Raw genomic sequence first — 19,790 nt, 5'->3', positions numbered from 1 at the left:
TTTTTATGGCATAAATATAAGTCACACTAAATATTGAAAAGCTTCCTTGATTACAGGTTTCTAAACATGCGGTGCATGAATGATGGTTAAATGAGTTGAAACTTTAGTTTTCATACTTAGAGACAAAATATACTGGCATGGGTTTGGCTCTTTCCTTAGGCCTCGATTGTTTGCGCTGATTTATGTCCATTTTTTAAGTTCTGGCATATTCTAATGCGATTGCTAGGGAATACCGACTTAACCCGAGATTAGGAGAACGGGCACAGGAATAGTCACAGTATCAGGTCTAACTTCTGGGATGCAACCACGCAGGAAATTCAAGGCCTATAGATGGGGAGGGGGGAATTTTAACTCCAGCAGCAAACAGCTCCAGCAAGCTAGCTTCCCGCCCGCGGTGGCAGCAGGAGGCCTTCAGCAAATTTAACTGTTGGACCTCATTTAGATGCTGCTGGTTCAGTTCCTGCCCGTTAAAGGTGGGAAGAGAGCACAGAATGGGTGCTGGCTACCAAAGATCAGGCAGCCCTTGGACGCCTACCGGCCTCCGCGTAAGTGGCGGGGGCACCACTGCTCCTCCTTACCCCACAAAGGAAAGATCGTCACTTACCTTTTGGGCCTCTTCATCTATCTGGACAACTGCCAACCTGGCAGGAAAACCGGGATGGCGTCCCCGTTCCGGCCCGAATTAGAATGCAGTTGGGGGTCCTAGTAAAATAGGACCCCAATTTACATAAATTCACGAGGCCCCTGCCTGCTTTAGGTGCATGGCTCATTTGCCTGCATAACCCTGCAGGTGAAGACTGCAAGCTGCGGGAAAGGGATCAGTTCTGAGTGGGTAACTAACCCACTCAATTTTAACTACCAACCAGACTACTAAAAATCAACCTCCATGTTCAACAATTTCCAATTCACATTCTCGTTACCAAACTTATGTGTTGCCGTTCCATAATATTTTGCTAAATGATTCAAATAAATGTATATGTTGGTCAGCACCAACCCCATTCGCTCATTCTTGGCTCAGCGTCCATTTTCCTCAAGCCTTTGTGAAGCACCTTGAGAAGTTATTCTGCTTTAAAGGCATTGGCCTAGAAATTCAGTGGGCTGCGCCACCAGTTTGTGCCCAAAGAGGGCACTCAGTGGCTTTAGCGCCACTGGCCACACCTACCGCGATATTTAGCAGGGCGCTAATGGCGGCGTTAGCCTGTAGCGCTGCGCCGCCACCGATGACGTCATCGGTGTGCGCAACGCCCCGCTCCCGCCCCGATGACCATATTTGGTCGCGCCCGCCTCTTTAACGCCGGTCGCAAATAGCGACCGGTTCACAGGGCCTACCTGTGGCGGTAGTGGCGCTAGTTAAGGTGGAGGTGCGGGCGGCCGCTTTTTCGGCGGCCGCCTGCCAGCACCTCCGTCCCCGGCCTCCTAAACCCCCCCCACGGCATTGCCGGCTGTTTCCCAAGAGCCCGGCACTTCTCCTTGGTGCCGGGCTCATTTGCCGGCACTCGCGAGCGGGGCTCGCACTGTTGCAGGCACCTCCCCCTTAACAGTGGGAGGAAGGCCTGCAGTACCGCAGCGTGCCGTGCCGCAGCGTGTGGCGCTGCGGCCCTTAGCGCGCCGATATTCAGGGTGAGCGCCCCAAGCAGGGCGCGGGAAGCCTCGAGTAGCGGCCCGCTTCCATTTGGGGCACAGAAACTGAATATCCGGATGGCGCAAGTGGCTCCGCTCGCAGCGGTAATTCCGGCGCCCAGGCGGGCTTGGCGCCCCAAACGGCGCCCAACTGAATTTTTAGCCCATTATATATAACTTGTTGTTGGAGTGTGATGGGTTTTTTCTTACATAGAACATGATGCTTTGACTAGGGCTCAATCCCGCAGGATTTTCTGTCCATTATAATTACCTCCACTCTCAATTTCCCGAGCAGGAAACTCTGCTACAGGAGTACAAACTTGTAGAATCTACTCTTAGGTAATTTGCATTATAGCTGTCCATTCACTGGCACTAATCACAGGTTCAATGTTTGCATTTTTAAACAGAGTGACTTCTGAGAAATTATTCCATTTGTTTCTTTTCTCACTTATGTGGCATAAATTCCATATCCCACTTACATGAGACAAGTACTATTTATCACGTGTAATTTACCATCTGCATCGTATAAATCTGTTTATTGGTCAAACTACCAAACCCAATAGGTTATTTTTTTAAATTACTATTTGAGAAATCAAGATGAAGGAGAAGACAAGGTAAATCAGAAAGTAGTGATTAGGTGACATCAAGTTTGGGTACTAAGGGGGAAAAATTGAGTCACGCCCCCTTTGGGGCGCTAACTTCGCTGGGATGCTACTTTTAGTGCCCCCAAAAAGGTTAGTGCCCCCGTGCCAGAGATTGAATGTTAGCACCCCAAGCAGGAGGTGGGGCGCTACTGGAAGCGTTCCCCCTCCCTCTTGGGGTGCTACCATTCAATATTGCGGTACTATGTGCAATAGCGCCATGCGCGTCGGAGCATAGCGCCACAGTATTACAGGCCTCCCTCCCCTAATTAAAGGGGAGGGGCCTAGCCCAGCGTGCACCAGGGCCCTGATGGACCATCGGGGAGCAGGGTGCCGGCAAAAGAGCCCGGCACTCTTGAGTGCCGGGCTGACCGATCGCTGCTGGCACCGCACAGAAGGAGGCGAAAGGGAGCAGGTGCTGGCAGGCGGCCGCAAAGAAATGGCCACCCGGCACCTACCCTTTAATTTGCACCAACACAGTGCCCTGACCCTGTCGGACATAGCGTCCGGCGGTAGGTCAGGGAGCGCAAGCCAAGTTTGCGGCCGGGGCGTGAGCGGGGTGCTACTCGTGGGAGACTTTTGCGGCACCGCCCCTGGACGCTAGGGGCTTTGCACCCCGGGGTGCTAACGGGAGGTGCAAAGAAACCCAATTTTCCCCCTAAATGTTGCAGGAGGAAGAAGATAAGGAGCTCTACCCTTTTGAGATCCATGGAAAGAATGAGTTAGAGTAGGAGACAGTGAACCTTGACCTTAATACATTGAGAATGCAGGAAGATAGGAAAAGTTTTTGGGACAGCATATTTGTAGATATACTGTAAGGGAAATGAATACAGTATTCATTATGCTGCATGTGTTGAATAGTAATGCAGATAATTGTTTATTTCCACTCAAATATTTTACTTTTGAGATAGTCAGCAGAAATATTGTCTCAGAGTAACTACAAAATAAGACCTTGTAGATTTTAACTTTGGCTGATTTTACTGTGAACAGTTTAGTACAGTATTTCTTTATGCATAATAAGAACATAACATAAGGCGTAGGAGCAGGTGTAGGTCATTTGGCCCCTCGAGCCTGCTCCACCATTCAATAAGATCATGGCTGATCTGATCTTGGCCTCAACTCCACTTCCCTGCCCACTCCCCATAACCCTTGACTCCCTTATCGTTCAAAAATCTGTCTATAATTTGACCAGATAGGATTACAACTCGCACTGGCTCCCAACACACTTTACTCAGGTACATTGCAAAAGGAAACTTATATAAGCAGGTTCACACTATTTATGAACCAAAACTTAACATTTTGCATGTAGTCAGTATAGGATGCTTGTGTGCCTCAGAAGTGGAGAGAATGGCTGGAATTTTGCGAGGGGTGAGCGGGCACAATTGGTGGTCGGTCTCGTGGGAAAGTGTTTTTTTTTTTGACAGCAGGTCGGGACTTTCCCAATGTCGGGTCTGTCAGTGCTGAGCAGACCCGATAGGCGCGGTGGGTGACCCAATTAATCTCATTATTGCCTTGCTGACAGATCATTAACAGGCTTTTTAAACTTAACTTTTCGCTTTAAATTCATGGCCATGGGAACCACGCTGTTCGGGGACCACGGCTGTCAACCTGAGGCAGGAGTTCAGTGGCTATTGCTCCAGCTGATTCCTTGACAGCTTCAAATGTACAGTAAAAGCTCCCATCTGACAGATCTTCACTTGCCTCAGCCACAAGCTGTTGTTTCTCAGTCCATTTCCAGCATGGATTCTGCAGGCTTTCCACTTTCCACTCTCCATCCAGTATCACCTCTTTGGAAGAACTCTCACCATTGACAGAATGCTTCTGTCATCTATTCCATCAACATGGGTGCCCTTTTTACTGTCTCACCACGTAGTAAAACATCCCAAGGCGCTGCACAGGAGTATTTTAAGACAAAAAAGTGTTTTGACACCGAGCCACATAAGGATAAATTAGGGTAGGTGACCAAAAGTTTGGTCAAAGAGGTAGGTTTTAAGGAGCATCTTAAAGGAGGAAAGAGAGGTAGTGAGGCGGAGAGGTTTGGCAGGGAATTCCAGAGCTTAGGGCCTAGGCAACAGAAGGCACGGCCACTAAAGGTTGAGCGATTATAATCAGGGATGCTCAAGAGGGCAGAATTAGAGGAGCGCAGATATCTCGGGGGGTTGTGGGGCTGAAGGAGATTACAGAGATAGGGAGCGACGAAGCCATGGAGGGATTTGAAAACAAGGATGAGAATTTTGAAATCGAGATGCTGCTTAACTGGGAGCCAAAGTAGGTCAGCGAGCATAGGGGTGATGGGCGAACGGGACTTGGTGCAGGTTAGGACACGGGCAGCCGAGATTTGGATGACTTCAAGTTTACGTAGGGTGGAATGTGGGAGGCCAGCCAGGAGTGCGTTGGAATAGTCAAGTCTAGAGGTAACAAAGGCATGGATGAGGGTTTCAGCAGCAGATGAGCTGAGGCAAGAGCGGAGATGGGCGATGTTACGGAGGTGGAAGTAGACGGTCTTTGTTATGCTGCGGATATGTGGTTGGAAGCTCATTTCGGGGTCAAATATGACACCAAGGTTGCGAACATTGTGGTTCAGCCTCAGACAGATGTTAGGGAGAGGGCTGCTTATATTTTGTTATAAAGCTGTGTTAATAAAACTGCACCAGGATACCACTCTTAAATACATCACTGAATATATTGTAATGTAAGGAAAAAAATGATTACATTCTGTTACGCTGACCAATTGGGCAGGTTCACGGAAGATTTTACGTTTGTGATTATGCAAATGAATTTTAACAGAAACTTGAACTGTAACCTGACCAGCTCAATTTCAAGGGCAAGTTGCACCCAATTTCCCGATTGCACCCAAAGCGGAAACTCCACCCCTGATGTTACTTCAGCAGTATTCAGGGGAAGGAAAGAGAGAGAGACGAATATTCATGAATGGGTATTTTTTTCTAAAAAAAATGTTTTTATTAAGGGCTGCTAATGGAGCTTTACAGTTGGGCAGTTGGTGGATTTACATACAAAACCGGATGAACAATGATGGCGGTCATTGAGATTAAGCCACAAAATGCACCAATAAATCATGGACTTTGAGAAAGGATCATCTGTTTTACATAAATAACGCAAGACATTTCATGGATATTCATAAACTTTCCTGATTGAACCCTCAAAAATTTGCATGAGTTTGAATGCTTCTGTTACAGTATTAATGCCTGTGATTGTCCTTGAAGCTAAAAAGGTGCCATTTAACATCAACAGACATTGCAGAACATTCACAGGATGTGATTAAGTCTGATGGATGCTCATTGAGAATGAAACACACAAAAAAAAATCAGTAATTTTTCATGGCTCTTGCATAGTAATTTCAGCAGAAAATTTTTGTTAGAGACATTACATTAATGAATTACCCTAATTACACTTAATTAAATATACAAATCAGGTTAATTAGAAAATAGTAAAAACGGGTCTGTCAAACGTGAATAATAATGTTTTAAAAGTTCCTTTTTTACACAGGCAAAGTACCATGGCGTTATATTTCGGCGAGCCTCTGCAGAAATTTACTAACCATTTTGTCAGACGTCTGGTTGTAAAAATACTGCTGTTTGAATGAGCTCATCATGGACAATGTCATTGTAATTTCTTTCCAAACAATGTTTTGGAAATTTCACACAAACCCGCTAATGGTGCTATTGCACAGTATGATTTAAAATCACAAGAGTATTGATATAGACGGTGGGATTGTTGAAATAGTGGAGTATAAAGCAGGCTAAGGCACAGACAGCAGCAATAAATGAAAGCACAGTGGATCAGTTTGCAGAGCAGACCAAAATAACCCAAAGTGGATCTTGCATCATTGTTAGTGTGTGTGCAGACAGTCCTTGAATTTGTTTGTCTTTATTGGGTTGCATGTACTCTTTGTTCTAATTACATTTGCTGTTCCTGGATGCTTTAAGATTCTTACCTCGAGCATTATGCAATCGACCGGCCCATAGACATAAATAAACTGTTCAATGGTTAGTTCCAAGTGATGTGTTGTACTGTAATGAATATAGTCTGAGCCACCTTCTTTTGGCAGCCAGTGGGGCTAGCTTAAATGGAATGTGACTTGGAACTCTCCTATTTGCATTTCTTTCCTTCCTCCCACTGAAAATGCAGATGCTAAAATTGCAAAATTTCAAACACGCCTAAAATAAGATACCTCTTTAAGAAGCCAACTCATTAAAGGCTAGGCCATCCAAACATTCCTGGTAGAGCAAGACCGGGGGAGAGGAGATTCGGCATGGGATCACTTTCTATGCATTCATTCGCAGGTATACTAAGGATGGCAGCAGGGTCTCAAAAAACAAGATAACATTTTTCTTTGGAATACTTGGTGAACCGTGAATCGGGCATGTTGAGCTTAACCTGCGATCCATATTCCCATCCAGCACGGATCCGCATCAGGAGCGGAGCCTGGCAAAATTGGCCCGATATTTTGTTCCTCGGTATTGAAAGCCAGGGGAAAAAAATAATTAAAATGTACATATGACAGAACGGTAGGAAGAGAAAGCCATCACCATGGGAACCACAGTTATTTGTGTTAAAATTGAGCTGTTGAAAAGATTCAAAATTTATTACTGCATTCTTCTATTTTCACACAGACATAGAAAGATGTACAATAAAAAAACACTACAGTGGCAGTGGCATACTACTGATTTCATAATAGTAAGACTCATAATTTACAAGTGCCCAATTATGGGGCTTAGTGTTCATGATATCTGCAATAGCCTCTGTTCCTCATGACAATTATACGTTTTGTGTTGGAATAGTGCTGGGTGAAAATTAATAATGAATGACTAAAATAGGCAACAATGAAATTTCATGAAAAAATTTTAACCCATTTGTTATGAATATTACACAGTGCGATTTCAACCCACTTGTGTTAACATAAAAATGCTGCCACGGCATTTAAAGGGTTAAATCAAGTTGCCAAACTATTTATTTGGCCTGAAAGTGAGGAGAATTCAATTCTAGTGTTGACTGAAAATATTATTTAACAAGGAATGAGGAAGCAACCAAGCAAAATGCTTAAACTATCCTTGACGCTCTATAAGTTCATGTATTTAATTCCTCAGGTGCTTTATGGAAAATTCCTATCATCTTTATCAAGCTATCTCAAACTATTGTATTTTCTTGAGATATTCAGATGATAAAAACTAAGGAAATCCATACAGACATTGACTTTTATTTTTATTTGTCGTATAAATTGCAATACCTTTTTCAAGAAAGATTAATCACAATTTTGTACACCCACCTCAACAGTTGCAAACTGTCTTTGGTTAGACATTCAGCACCTGTGTTTGATAAGCAGGCCGGATCAGCAAGTGGAAGGTTGGAAAAGCTGGTAGAAAAGCAAGAATTCACAAGAGAGTACAGCCCTACTTGTCACCTTGACAGCTACACCCAAAATCTCTTGTGGGCCATTGCTCTGCTGTGAATGCAGTGGGACCGGACTTTCACCAGCCAGTCCTTTCACCAGCCAGTCTGCCCCAACATTGAACCCTGTCCACAATCACTGAATCAGGGTCATTATTATACCCAGCATTCCATGGGCTTGCATCCCATGGGGGGCTCCGATTTTTGGGTAGCAGCTTGCCACTCCATTGGCAGAAGGGGAGTTGTAGGCTGTTCTGGCTGAATTGGTCAAAGAGTGAATCGCTTTCCTAAAAACAAGTAGTTGCACTTTCTTAACACTCTGCCATTGGGAAACCAGCACTGTGGGCCCCACTTCCATCAATATATAATGATGTCAAGCGATGTACGGCTGCATCACGCAGGCAAACTATGCAAAAGAGGCGGAACTGGGGGTTGACATCATCCAGCCATCCTGGGGGGGGGATGCAGGGGGGATGGGGGGGGTGAGGTACAAAAAGCAGCAACCCTTGTTGGAATTTTGCCATTTAGAAAAAGAGGCAGAGATTGGCCTGAACTAGGTCCTTCCCCAAATTGCATGGCCCCGCCCAACTTATGCTGCAGAAATTACCTCCCATACCCAAGAATTGTGGTCCTCTTCTGATGGTAGAAACAACTGGTGTATGGTACTAAGGTGCTTCACGTCCCAGACGAGCTGAAACAGCAGTCGTTGGTGCAATTTCAACCAACCTCATTATCTCAATAGCTTCATGACATCAGGGCCTAGAAATTCAGTCGCGCCACTTCTGGGGCACTAAAGTCGGGCGGGCGCTAAAGTTAGCGCCCGCCGGAAAGTGTAGGCCACTTCGCCGAAATTCAGTAGATTTGGCCAAGGAGTTTGGGCGAGCGCTGAAACTGGCGTTGCACTCCTATCTTTAGGCGCTAAGCCGGCGGTGCAGACTGATAACGCCGAGGCCGGGCGCAGCACAGCTGCGGTCATGTTTTGATTGACAGCAGACACCCTGACGCCGGCCAGCTCTTAAAGGGGGAAGGGTCGACTTTGTCTGCTGCCACGCCCTGGATAGTGGAGCCCTGCAGCTAGGCCTGAACACTGCTGGTGGACCCAAATAGCGCCTGAAGCCATGCAGAATGCCCGTGAACGAGCGCAGCGCTTCTCAGAGCATGCTTTGAGGGTGCTGCTTAAGGCTTTTGAAAAAAGAGAGATCTTGTGCCCGGACAGTGGCAAGAAGGCTCCCAGGAGGCAGTACAGGAGAGCCTGGAGGGAAATCGCCCACAGGGTGTCATCCACCAGCGATGTCCCCAGGAGTGCGGACCAATGCCGCAAGAAGTACAACGACCTCACTCGGATGGTCAGGGTGAGTACCCTTTCCGGTGTCCTCCTCATCCTTGCATGTGCACCTCACATTATGGGCAAAGGGACCTCAAAGGCCTAATGGCCAGCCCTCCTCCAGCAGCTATGGCACTGGCATGCTCATCAATAGCACTTTCTGCACTTTACACACTGGCCAAGCTATTCGACCATGGGAGGCAGTGCACACAACAACAGGGCACCACACTGGCCAAGCTATTCGACCATGGGAGGCAGTGCACACAACAACAGGGCACCACACTGGCCAAGCTATTCGACCATGGGAGGCAGTGCACACAACAACAGGGCACCACACTGGCCATGCTATTCAACCATGGGAGGCAGTGCACACAACAACAGGGCACCACACTGGCCAAGCTATTCGACCATGGGAGGCAGTGCACACAACAACAGGGCACCACACTGGCCATGCTATTCAACCATGGGAGGCAGTGCACACAACAGGGCACCACACTGGCCATGCTAATCGACCATGGGAGGCAGTGCAGACAACAGGGCAACACACTGTACTTAGAGGCCGTCCTTTCTCTTGCAGGCCAAGCTGGCCAAGAATATGAAGAGCCGGAATATCACCGGGGGAGGCCGTGGCCAGTTCCAGGAGCTCAGTGACCTGGAGGAGCGCGTGGCTCGACTCATGCGTGGCTGGGTGGTTGGCCCTGTTGCTATTGGAGATGCCGACCCTGTGCTGGGCCCCAATGGTAAGGACATGACCGTTTGGACCTCTCTCGTTCCCCTTGCGCTTCAGATCTACATCCTTTGCCACTGTCCGACCAATGCGCATAATGCCACCACTCATGCCTCCCTCGCTGACGCCCTGTCCTCACTCTAAAGCTACTCTTGTGCCTTCCTGCTTTCAGCTGGTGAGGAGGAGGTCCATGAAGCTGAGAGTGCCAGTCCCTCGGAAGAGGAGGACGACGAGGACCAAGAGGAAGGCGGCATATCGGGGGAACCCTCATCCGCGCCAGGGGATGGCAATGGAGGGGACACGTCTTGCCTGGAGGAGAGCCAGGGGGAAGTGTTGCAGGGGGGTGCAGCTCCTGGGCCCAGTGGCATCCAGGCAGGCGGGAAGGGTCGGGCAGCACGGCTGCCTTCTCCCCAGAGGGGGGAAGTGTTGCAGGGAAGGGCAGTTGCTGGGCCCAGTGGCGTCCAGGCACGCGGGAAGGGTAGGGCAGCTCGGCGGCCTTCTCCCCAGATGGAGAGTCCGCCCTCCAGTCCGGAGACGGTCCTCGCCCAGGAGGTGCGCCTCCTTGATGAAATGTCCGCGGCCTCCGAGCGGCGCCACAACGAGTTCATGGGGGTTGTGGGACAGTTGCCTCAGGCCATTGAGTCCCTGGCTCATAGTGTGGCCGCTTTCGGGGACTCACAGGCCAGGGGTGTCGAGCAACTCGCGGCAGCACAGGCCAGGGGTGTCGACCAACTCGCGGCAGCACAGGACGCGAGTCGCGAGTTCATGAGTGGTGCCGTGCAGACACTGGCTGATCTGATGCGGGCACAGAACAGGGCAGTTCGGGCACTCACTTCTGCCACACTCGCTGTGTCACGGAAGCATCGACAGGGCACCTGCCGCCCTGCTGCAGCACAGCGGTCTGGCCTCCACCAGATTGCTGCGCTTGCTGCAGTGCCAGCCCGGCCGAGTGCCAATGTCTCTGGCGACCAGCGAGCGCCTGGCATCAGCCAGCTTGCCCCCATTGCTGCAGCCGCCACTGCCACTCCCCCAGCCAAGGTGCGACTAGCTGCTGCAGAGACTGATGCTGCCCAGCCACAGCTGCAGCAGTCAGCAGCCGGACCCTCCAGGGCCGGACCTCATCTAGGCCGACCCCCAAAGGCATCTGCCGTTACGCATTGTGGCCCTCAGGAGCCTTTCCCCAGCCTTCCAACACCCACAGGGCCCAGGTTGAGGCGGAGCAACAGGTCGGGCAGGGGCCGGAGAAGCCTGCACAAGGACTCGTCCTCTCGGCACACCAAGTAGAGGGTGTCGGCAACTGTTTTTTTTATATGGGGGTGTTTGTGTTCTGGAGGGGGGGCTTATTTTGGAACGGCCGAAGATGAAGGCCAATTGGATTGACAAGTTTTGTTATTCCTCCCCAGGTTGTGGGAGTGAGATATGTTTTTCACTGTTTTTTGGGGGTCTTGTCTGTTTTTCTGTTTCATGTGGGAAGGGCCCTGAGTTTGTTAAATAAAGCTTTTTATTTATTCAGCTTGTCCAGGTGTCATGTTTCCAGTGGTTGTTGCGTTAACCGGCTTAGGGCTTGCGGAGCGGCTGCATTCAGGTGCGTTCATTGCCACAAGCCATTCCCTGACAGGGGGCCTAGAAGTGTTGTTCAATAAGCCGCCGGCGGACGGCCCTTGGACCTTGTGGCTCCCTTCTGGGCTGGTACTCCTCCTCCTCCTCCTCCTCCTCATGGTCCTCCTGCTTGTCCTCCTGAGGTGGTGGCCCAACGTGAGGTGGCAGTGCCTGAGTCCTGCGGATAGCCAGGTTGTGCAGCATGCAGCAAACGACGACGAACTGGGAGACTCTATCCGGCGAATACTGTAGAGATCCACCGGATCGATCCAGGCAGCGGAACCATTGCTTCAGGACGCCAATCGTTTGCTCTATGATGTTCCTTGTGGCTTGATGGCTTTCGTTGTATGCCTCCTCCGCAGGGGTCCTGGGCGCGCGGAGCGGGGTCATGAGCCATGTGCACAAAGGGTAGCCCTTGTCCCCAATAAGCCATCCCCTTGGTGGAGGCTGTGCCTCGAACATGTCAGCCACAGTAGTCTGGCGCAGGATAAATGCATCGTGGCTGCTTCCTGGAAAGTGGGCATTGACAGCTAGGATGCGCTGCCTGTGGTCACACACCAGCTGTACATTGAGGGAATGGTAGCCCTTCCGGTTGCGGTAATCCTCGGCATTGTCGATAGGTGCCCGCATAGCCACATGCGTGCAGTCAATGGTGCCCTGCACCATGGGGAAGTCGGCGATCCTGGCAAATCCGACTGCACGCTGCTCCTGCCTCTCTAGGGTCATGGGGAAGGAGATGAATTGGTGTCTCCTTGCGAAAAGGGCATCGGTGACCTGCCGGATGCAGCGATGCACGGCGAACTGGGAGATGTTCGCTATGTCCCCAGCAGCGGCTTGGAAGGAGCCGCTTGCATAAAAGTTCAGAGCCACCGTGACCTTCACTTCCACCGACAGAGATGTCCTGCACATCAGCTGTGGACGCAGATCTCTGTGAAGCAGCTGGCAGATCTCTGCAACCACCTCCCTTCTGAAGCGCAGCCTCTTAACACAATGCGCGGCAGTCATGGTGAGATAGGACACCTGCTGCCGGTATTCCCTGAGTGGGTAAGGCCTACGTTGCCGACGCCTGATGGCCCCTCTGCGTCTAGGCATGGCTGCCCCTCTCACACAGCGTCTGCGAGCCCTTCGCACATAATGCTGGAACTGAGGGTTGGAACCCCATGCAGCCCCCATAATAAACTTGCAAACAGTGAAATCACAAAGAGTCAAATTTCCAAGCTCTGGCCAGAAGCCAAAAATACCTCTCCTATGTTGTCCCAAATCAGTAAGGTCTGTTCCTTGGTCTCTGTCCAGAAATCCAAAGCACTAAAGTCATTGCAGCAAAATGGCTGGCCTTTATAGTTCAGTGTAAGTGCCCTTTAATTAGCGCTCCCCGAGGCCCACAGGGCCTCTGCTGCGTTCCACTTCACAGTTCTTAACAGCGCCACGCCCACATTGGGCAGGCGCCACTGAATTTCCGGTTTGGGGCGCACAAACAGCGTTGCACGACGAAATGACGTCATAAGCTGCGCGCGCAGCTGAGCGGGCGCAAACACTTTGCGCCGGCGCTAAATGTCAACTGAAGTTGGGCGTTGGCGCAGACCGGCCTGCGCCCGGGCGCTAAGTGCCTAGCGCTGGAAATCTACCCCTCTTATGGCGTTAACGGCTGGCGAACGCAACTGAATTTCTAGGCCCAGGTGACTCCTCAATCTATTCCTGTGGATTGGGTTTGCTTCTCTTAATTTGATTGTAGATAGGATTCCACAAAACAGCATCCTCTCATTGCAGTAGTATTCACTTCGTAAGTGTTATGGGACTGGGGGGTTATGCTTTGTGATTGTGCATATTCCACTCCTTTTCTGGGTTGATATCTTTGCTGTTATGAGTTCCTGCTGCTGCTGAAGCTGGATTCTGGAACACTTTACAGCAGATCTGCTTTACTTCTGTCCTCATGGTGCCATCGACAGGTCTTTCCAGGTCTTCAATAGTAGATACTTCTTCTGGATCCTTCACTTCTTGTGGTGTCCGACACATTGGGGTGGAATTGGTCTATGACAGTAGAGCAAAATGGGCGATAGCGAGTCAGCAGCCCATTATACACCCCGCCTGATTTCCTTTTCTATTGAATGCAATAGAATAGAAAATCTGGCAGGGTGTAAAATGGGTTGCTGATTCACTATTTCCCATTTTGCACTACCGCCAAAGAACAATTTCATCCCAAATACCTTTTATGCTGTTCCTTCCCGACCAGTATTTTACCTCAAATTTGTAGCTGCTAACTTTTCCTAAAGTACTTCCAAACTTGTCTGTGTTACATATTTTGTTTTCGCCCATTCTGCTCCTCTGCCTATCTGGACACCTGGATGGTGGATTTCAATGCAACTCTTAATTCAGTCTTCACCACATATCCAAACCTATGCCAGAATTGGGGCAATTCAGCCTTAACTCTATTACTGCAAAATTAATACATCCTAATGCTAATACATTCTAAAAAGAGAAAGATGAATGAAGGAGACCTTAATAAAGCAGGGAGAACTAACCCTGTCTTAAATTTAGTCAAAACGGCTGGAAAGGGAGCTTTTTAACATGAAAGTAAGAGTAAAAGTTACTGGCATAAAACGTGTCTCAGCCATTCATGAATACACTTCTGATTTTGTGTGGGTTTTAAGCACAGCTATTTGATACATTAAAGGCCCAGATATTCCGATCCCTATGGGTGTGTACGCGCTGTTTATCCACCCGTAGGGACATCGGAAATGCCGGTTTCAGGCATGCACAGCGCATGCGCTGAAAAACGGCATTTCCGATCTGTCAAGAATGGTCTTGACTGATCCTCCGGCTGCCCTGGAGAAGGGCCTCTGCGGGCGGATAGTTCTGCTTTTTGGAGACCCTCTGCCCGCAGAAAACCCTTACAATTCTTACGCCTGGTAAAAGCAGGCGTAGGCTTGCTTTTACCAGGATAAGAGTTGAAAAAAGTAACAAAATTAAAAATATTTCACTGATTTATCATTTAAAAATACTTTTAAAAAGGTAAGTTTATTTTTAACCCCGTAAAAACTATAATTATTTTTTTCAAAAAATTAAATTTTTGTTTAAAATACTTAATTTATTGTAATTTCAAGCCATTTTAAAAATGTGATTTTATTTTTAAATTTATTTAAAGTTTTACTGTTTTTTCATTGATCTCCATTCATATATTTGACAGGTCATCCTGTCAAGTGTAAGAAGGGAGATTCCCTTTTGTGATTGGCTCCCCATGGCCCACGCGATCCCAGGGATGCTGCGACTATATGCGCCTCTGGGATACGTGGGCCCTGCACACTTAAAGTTTGGTGAGGCCCAGGAGTGGAAGTGTGTGCGTCCCGGGAGCCCTCAGGTAAGGGCGTAGATTTTTCCAGATCACAGGCCTCCGTCCCCGGGCCAATATGTTTATTTTGTGCAAAAGCACGACTATTTGGCTGGTTCGCCATTTTCCCTTGGTGGGGGAATGAGACATCTGCAACTTTTGGATCTTCTGATGAAAATGAACGAATGAAAAGGAATACTGTATTAAGAACTTACTCGGGGATCCATTGCTTGAGAAGAAATATTACTCAGAACTAGGAGAATAGGGCCTCTTTACACAATGGTGGGATGAATATACTTTATACTCAACACTGCAATGGTTGTATATATCTTATATTTAGGCAGAAGGTATAAATCACTTTCTTATGTGTCAGTTTAAAGGATTCACAAGGGTGCTAGCAGGGGTTTAATGGAGAGCTCTCAAACCACATGGGCTCAGAAAGAAGAAATTGAACTAAGATTTAAATGTCTAGCCTCATGGAGATTAGGGACCAGGGGTAGGAAGGATAGTTATTAGCAAGATAAATGGATTTCCTGTGAAAGGGATTTTATAATGATTGCACAACGAGATGTATTAGTGTGCTGCAAAGATTATCCCTACTGTATTCCATTTAAGTGTATTTCCATTTATATCAACACTTCTGTGAAATTAATAAAACAGTAAGCTTAAAAGTGATTACTACTGGAAGTACGTTCAATTACTTACTGAACAAAAACAGTTTTAAACTTTCCTACCTAGTCAGAGAAATGTCACTTTTTAATTCCCTCCCCACAGGCTCATAAAGACCTGAAAAGTTGGGATTTGAAAATAAATACGGCTGGACACTCAGCTGATATCGGCAGCAGGTCTATCATTGAGTAACTGCACAGAGACCTATTCAGGATCCTTCTCAGTCTTGGATACTAATTGGAAGGCTTCAGAAGGTGGCATTTCCTCGGGGGTGGGGGGGGTGCGGTGTAATGGGAAGTTAGGCCCATTTGTACGCCCATTTTGCCAATATGAATTTATCATTAAATTTCCTGCTAATCTCATTAGCGTACACAAGAACATAAAATTCAGTAGAAATCAGCATAAACAATCGGGCCGAGGAAAGTGGGAAGCTCATACCATACATTCCTTCTTTAAATATAAAAGTTAAAGCTTCAAGCCATCTTTCAGTCATGTGCATCAGGCACAAATCTTTAAGAACATGCAATCGTGAAAGCTGTTCACTTGTTAATGGGGCTCATACTGAAGCCAGAAAAATGCATTCAAAGAAACAGAAAACACAGTGCAGGTTTCAGTGAGGATAAATGGAAAAAAAAAATACTTTCAAAAAATCACAATATAATGCCAGAAAAATGATTTTGTTTCCTGCTGCACCTAAAATTCTGGGCTTTAATTTTACATCTGTTTTCAACCAGCATAATTTCTGGGAAATCATGTGCGCAGCTCTTTAAGAATGGGGGCAGAGCCATTATACTGAGCCACAATGGATTTCGGTGAAAGGATTGACAGGTGGGCATTTAAAGGTTGAGGAAATTTGGGTTTGCTCGATTTTTTTTTTTTATGCAGGGTATTAGTTTTATGCACGCCTCTGGGCACATATATACAGGAAATTCAACCCCCAGCAATTTAACAATTTGCCAATGGCTGATAACTCAGCAGAAAGCTTAAGGGAAGATTATGGTGACCGAAACTAAAGCACGTGGCCTTTAATGCATTAACTCAAGCCAGTGCTTGAATAGTTAAGACTTCATACCTGAACAGTTTTGTCTCGTCTCTTTGTGTGTTTTCAGTGTTGATAATTTTGGGCTAGATTTTCAGGGGCGGCGGGGGGGGGGATGTGAGGGGATGGGTCAGCGGGTGCGATCGGTGGCAGGTCGGGTGGGAAAGTGTTTTTTTCTCCCCAGTGGGTCAGGACCCCGCTGTGAACCCACCGCCACGTGACTTTCCCCGATGTCGGGTCTGTCAGTGCTGAACAGACCCGTCATGCAGCGGTGGGGGGCCCAATTCAGGTCATTAGTGGCTTGTTTAGAGCCACTTAGGAATAAATTTCAGCTCACCTTCTGCAAGTGACAGCTTGCCCACGGGGGCCACGCTGGTCGTGGACCACATCTGTCAAGCTGAGGACCACATCTGTCAAGCTGAGGCGGGAGTTCAGTGGCCATTGAATCAGCTGTTGAGTTGACAGCTTCAAATCTACAGTAAAAGCTTCCACATTACAGATATATCTTCCCACAGCCACAAACTCTTCCTCACTGCATTTCCACAACAGAATCACCATGCTGCAAGTCTTTACACAAGTCTCCATCCAGTCTGACCTCATTACCTCTTTCGCCATTGACAGATCAATTCTGTCATCTCTACTTCACCTGCCATCTATTCCATCAGCATGGGTGCACTTTATAAACTCTCACCTTGGTCCTCAGAATCCCACCACGATCAGCCCCAACACCAGCAGCACCAGGCATACCAGCAGCACAAACAACACCACCAACCTCTCAGCAATCACCTGATGCTGCACAGGGCAGAGGGCATCAGCACCTGACCACATTGCTGCCCGGGAGGCCTGGGATGGCCACACCATGGCCAGATTTACTTCACTTGATGCTGTACACCCTGGCTGCCACATGATGCGCCAGGTTGACACCACCCCACACCATAAAGCATCCCTACAATGACCAAGCCATTCCTTTCACACTAATCACCATTGCGGGGGTTACTGTTATGTCTCAACATTCACTGCAACTCTTTCTGAAGTTCTACAAATAAAAAAGAGAAAAACTGCACTTGCTGGAAATCTTAAAAATGAAAATAGAAAATGCTGGAAATTCACAACAGGTCAGTTAGCATTTATAAAGAGAAAAGAAAGTCAATCTTTCAGATGTATGCATAAGTTCTGATGGAAGGGTATACACCTGAAATGTTGACTTGTCTTTTCTCTTTACATATGCTGACTGGCCTGTTGTGTAGTTGCAGCATTTTCTGTTTTTATTTGGCAATCGAGTTGGTCAGATATATTTTTTCCTATGTGTCCTTAAGGCAAGTTAATTTTGCCCATTGGAGCACTTATAGGTGGCAAGTTTCTGAGTACCCACTGTCAGCGGGAACCTTGGCCCACCGGCAATGCGTATCGGAAAATAGCAGGCATGCTGTTCAGGATTTGAATGTTACACGGCACACCCGTAATGTTTTGATATGTGCTGCAGGCGGGCGAGGCACCCTCTGCCAGTATGCGCACTTGGAAAATTACCCTGGAAAAAGAGGTTACCAACTTTTTCCAGTGGCAATCCTGAACACACATTAGTAGCTTCGGAAGCTGAAAGCCTGACAATAATTCAGGTTGCCACTGCTGGAAGAAAAACAAAATGATGCAAATAATTCATGAAGTTCCACTATATAATCTGTAAAGTCTGTGGGTTGTTTAGTTAATTAATACACAGACTCCAAGAGTAACTTAAAACAGGACTTTACTATTCGAAGGTCGGGGCGAATCTGCCCAATAAATCCTGACACAACACTTATATACTGGTGTGGTCACCGTCGGTATTACAGTATACAGAAGCCAAACAAAGTAGTGCCACACCTAAAATAGTTCTCTTAAAGGTGAACGGTTACATACAATAGTTCTCTTAAAGGTAGACGGGTACATACACTACAATCCTCCCTTTTTAGCTTACAACATACTTATTCCCCATGAAACATAACATATAATCAACTTCATGTAAAACAATTCACAGATATAGTCTCTGTAGGAAACAGTTCACAGATTCAGTCTCTGCAGGAACAGTTCACAGATTCAGTCTCTGGTCTTGACTCGGTCCGAATAACATCTCTGTGGTGTAGCCGGTTCACATTTCTAGCGTGACTCATCCAATAGTCTTTTCCTTGGCTTAACAGCTTGAACTTCCGTCCTGCTGAACCAGCAGCGCTGATTTTTACAAACAGCTGGACTGCCTTGGTGATTTTTCCTACTTTCCAACTGATTTGGCCCCCTTCGTAGGGCCCACGTGCATGATCTGATAGAAGTGATAATGATTTAGATGGTTATCGTCTTCTGCTTTGTCTTTTTCTTTTCTGCTTCTTGGAGACTCTCGGGGCTCCCTTATCCGCTGCCAGCTGTAGCGCCACCATCTCCCTATGTTCCTTAGACTTTAAGTGCTTCATCCTGATTTCTGCACTTTGGGAGTTTTCATCACAAGCTGGGCAGACCAAGTCATCGTAATATTCCGTGTCACTCAACAGGTCATGGTAATATTCGGTGTCGTCCTGAGCTAGTCTAGCGAGAGGGCCTGCTACTTCTTCCTTACCCAACTGGACGTTAGCCAACTGTTGTTCCCTCCCTAGACATCTTTCCTGAAGAGACTTCTTCATGCGTTCATATTCATCCCGCTCTTCCTGGGTTTCTTGCCAATCCTTCACTAATGACCTCATTTGTGATTCCAATACTTCCCCTTCCATCGGGGATTGATTGATCGGGCTATTCAATCCTTCTACTGGAGCAGCTGTTTCAACATTCTGTAGTTCACATTGACGTGATTCAGGGTACTTTCGGCAGCCCCGTAAAATCTGTGTTGCAACCTCAACTATTCCCCAAACTTTTGAGAGCTCCGAACCCCTTCCCTTTGAAGATTGAAGCTCGTGTTCAAATGGTTCCCCTTGCAGAGTCTTGTCTCTCAGCATATGAAGGAGTTGGCTGACCGTTAACTCTTCCACGGGGACCCTGTGGATCAGAGTCTTCTCCATTTCATCCACCTTTTCCTCCAATGCTTTCACCTTTTTTTCCTCTTGTACTTTGGCTTTAAGCGCTCGGAGAAGTTGCGCCTTGATGCTCTCTAGCTCATGTTCAGGGGCCATTCTTACAGTCTCTGTGTTTCTTACAGTCGCCTTTTCTTTCACTGAAAGAATTCCCAGTTGAATCTGTTCTTCAAGTTGTTGTACCTCGGTCATTGCCGCCTCATATTTGTCTTGGGTTTCCTTCAATATTTTTATGAGTTCTTGGACATCTTGACTTTCATGTTCTGCCATGTCTTTCACCTCTAATTTCTCATCTATGGATGGAACTTCTACCGATGAGTCTGTCTTGGCCTTGAGCTCATTAAGAATTTCCTGCAGCCTTTGGACTTCTTGTTCATGTTCAACCTTTAGTTGCTCATATGCTTC

The 19,790-nt window shown here is 47.4% G+C and overlaps 1 protein-coding gene across 1 annotated transcript in view; it reads right to left on the bottom strand.

The window, feature by feature from the left end:
- Positions 1-19,790, bottom strand: part of LOC147105243 (metabotropic glutamate receptor 4-like) — a 1,649,895-nt gene that overhangs the window by 1,199,080 nt on the left and 431,025 nt on the right. The window lies entirely within an intron of this gene.

This window comes from Somniosus microcephalus, chromosome 18, assembly GCF_052327205.1.
Source record: "Somniosus microcephalus isolate GS21.2 chromosome 18, FLI_Smic_1.0, whole genome shotgun sequence".
Taxonomy (NCBI): Eukaryota; Metazoa; Chordata; class Chondrichthyes; order Squaliformes; family Somniosidae; genus Somniosus; species Somniosus microcephalus.
This window is presented reverse-complemented; position numbering and strand designations above follow the sequence as displayed.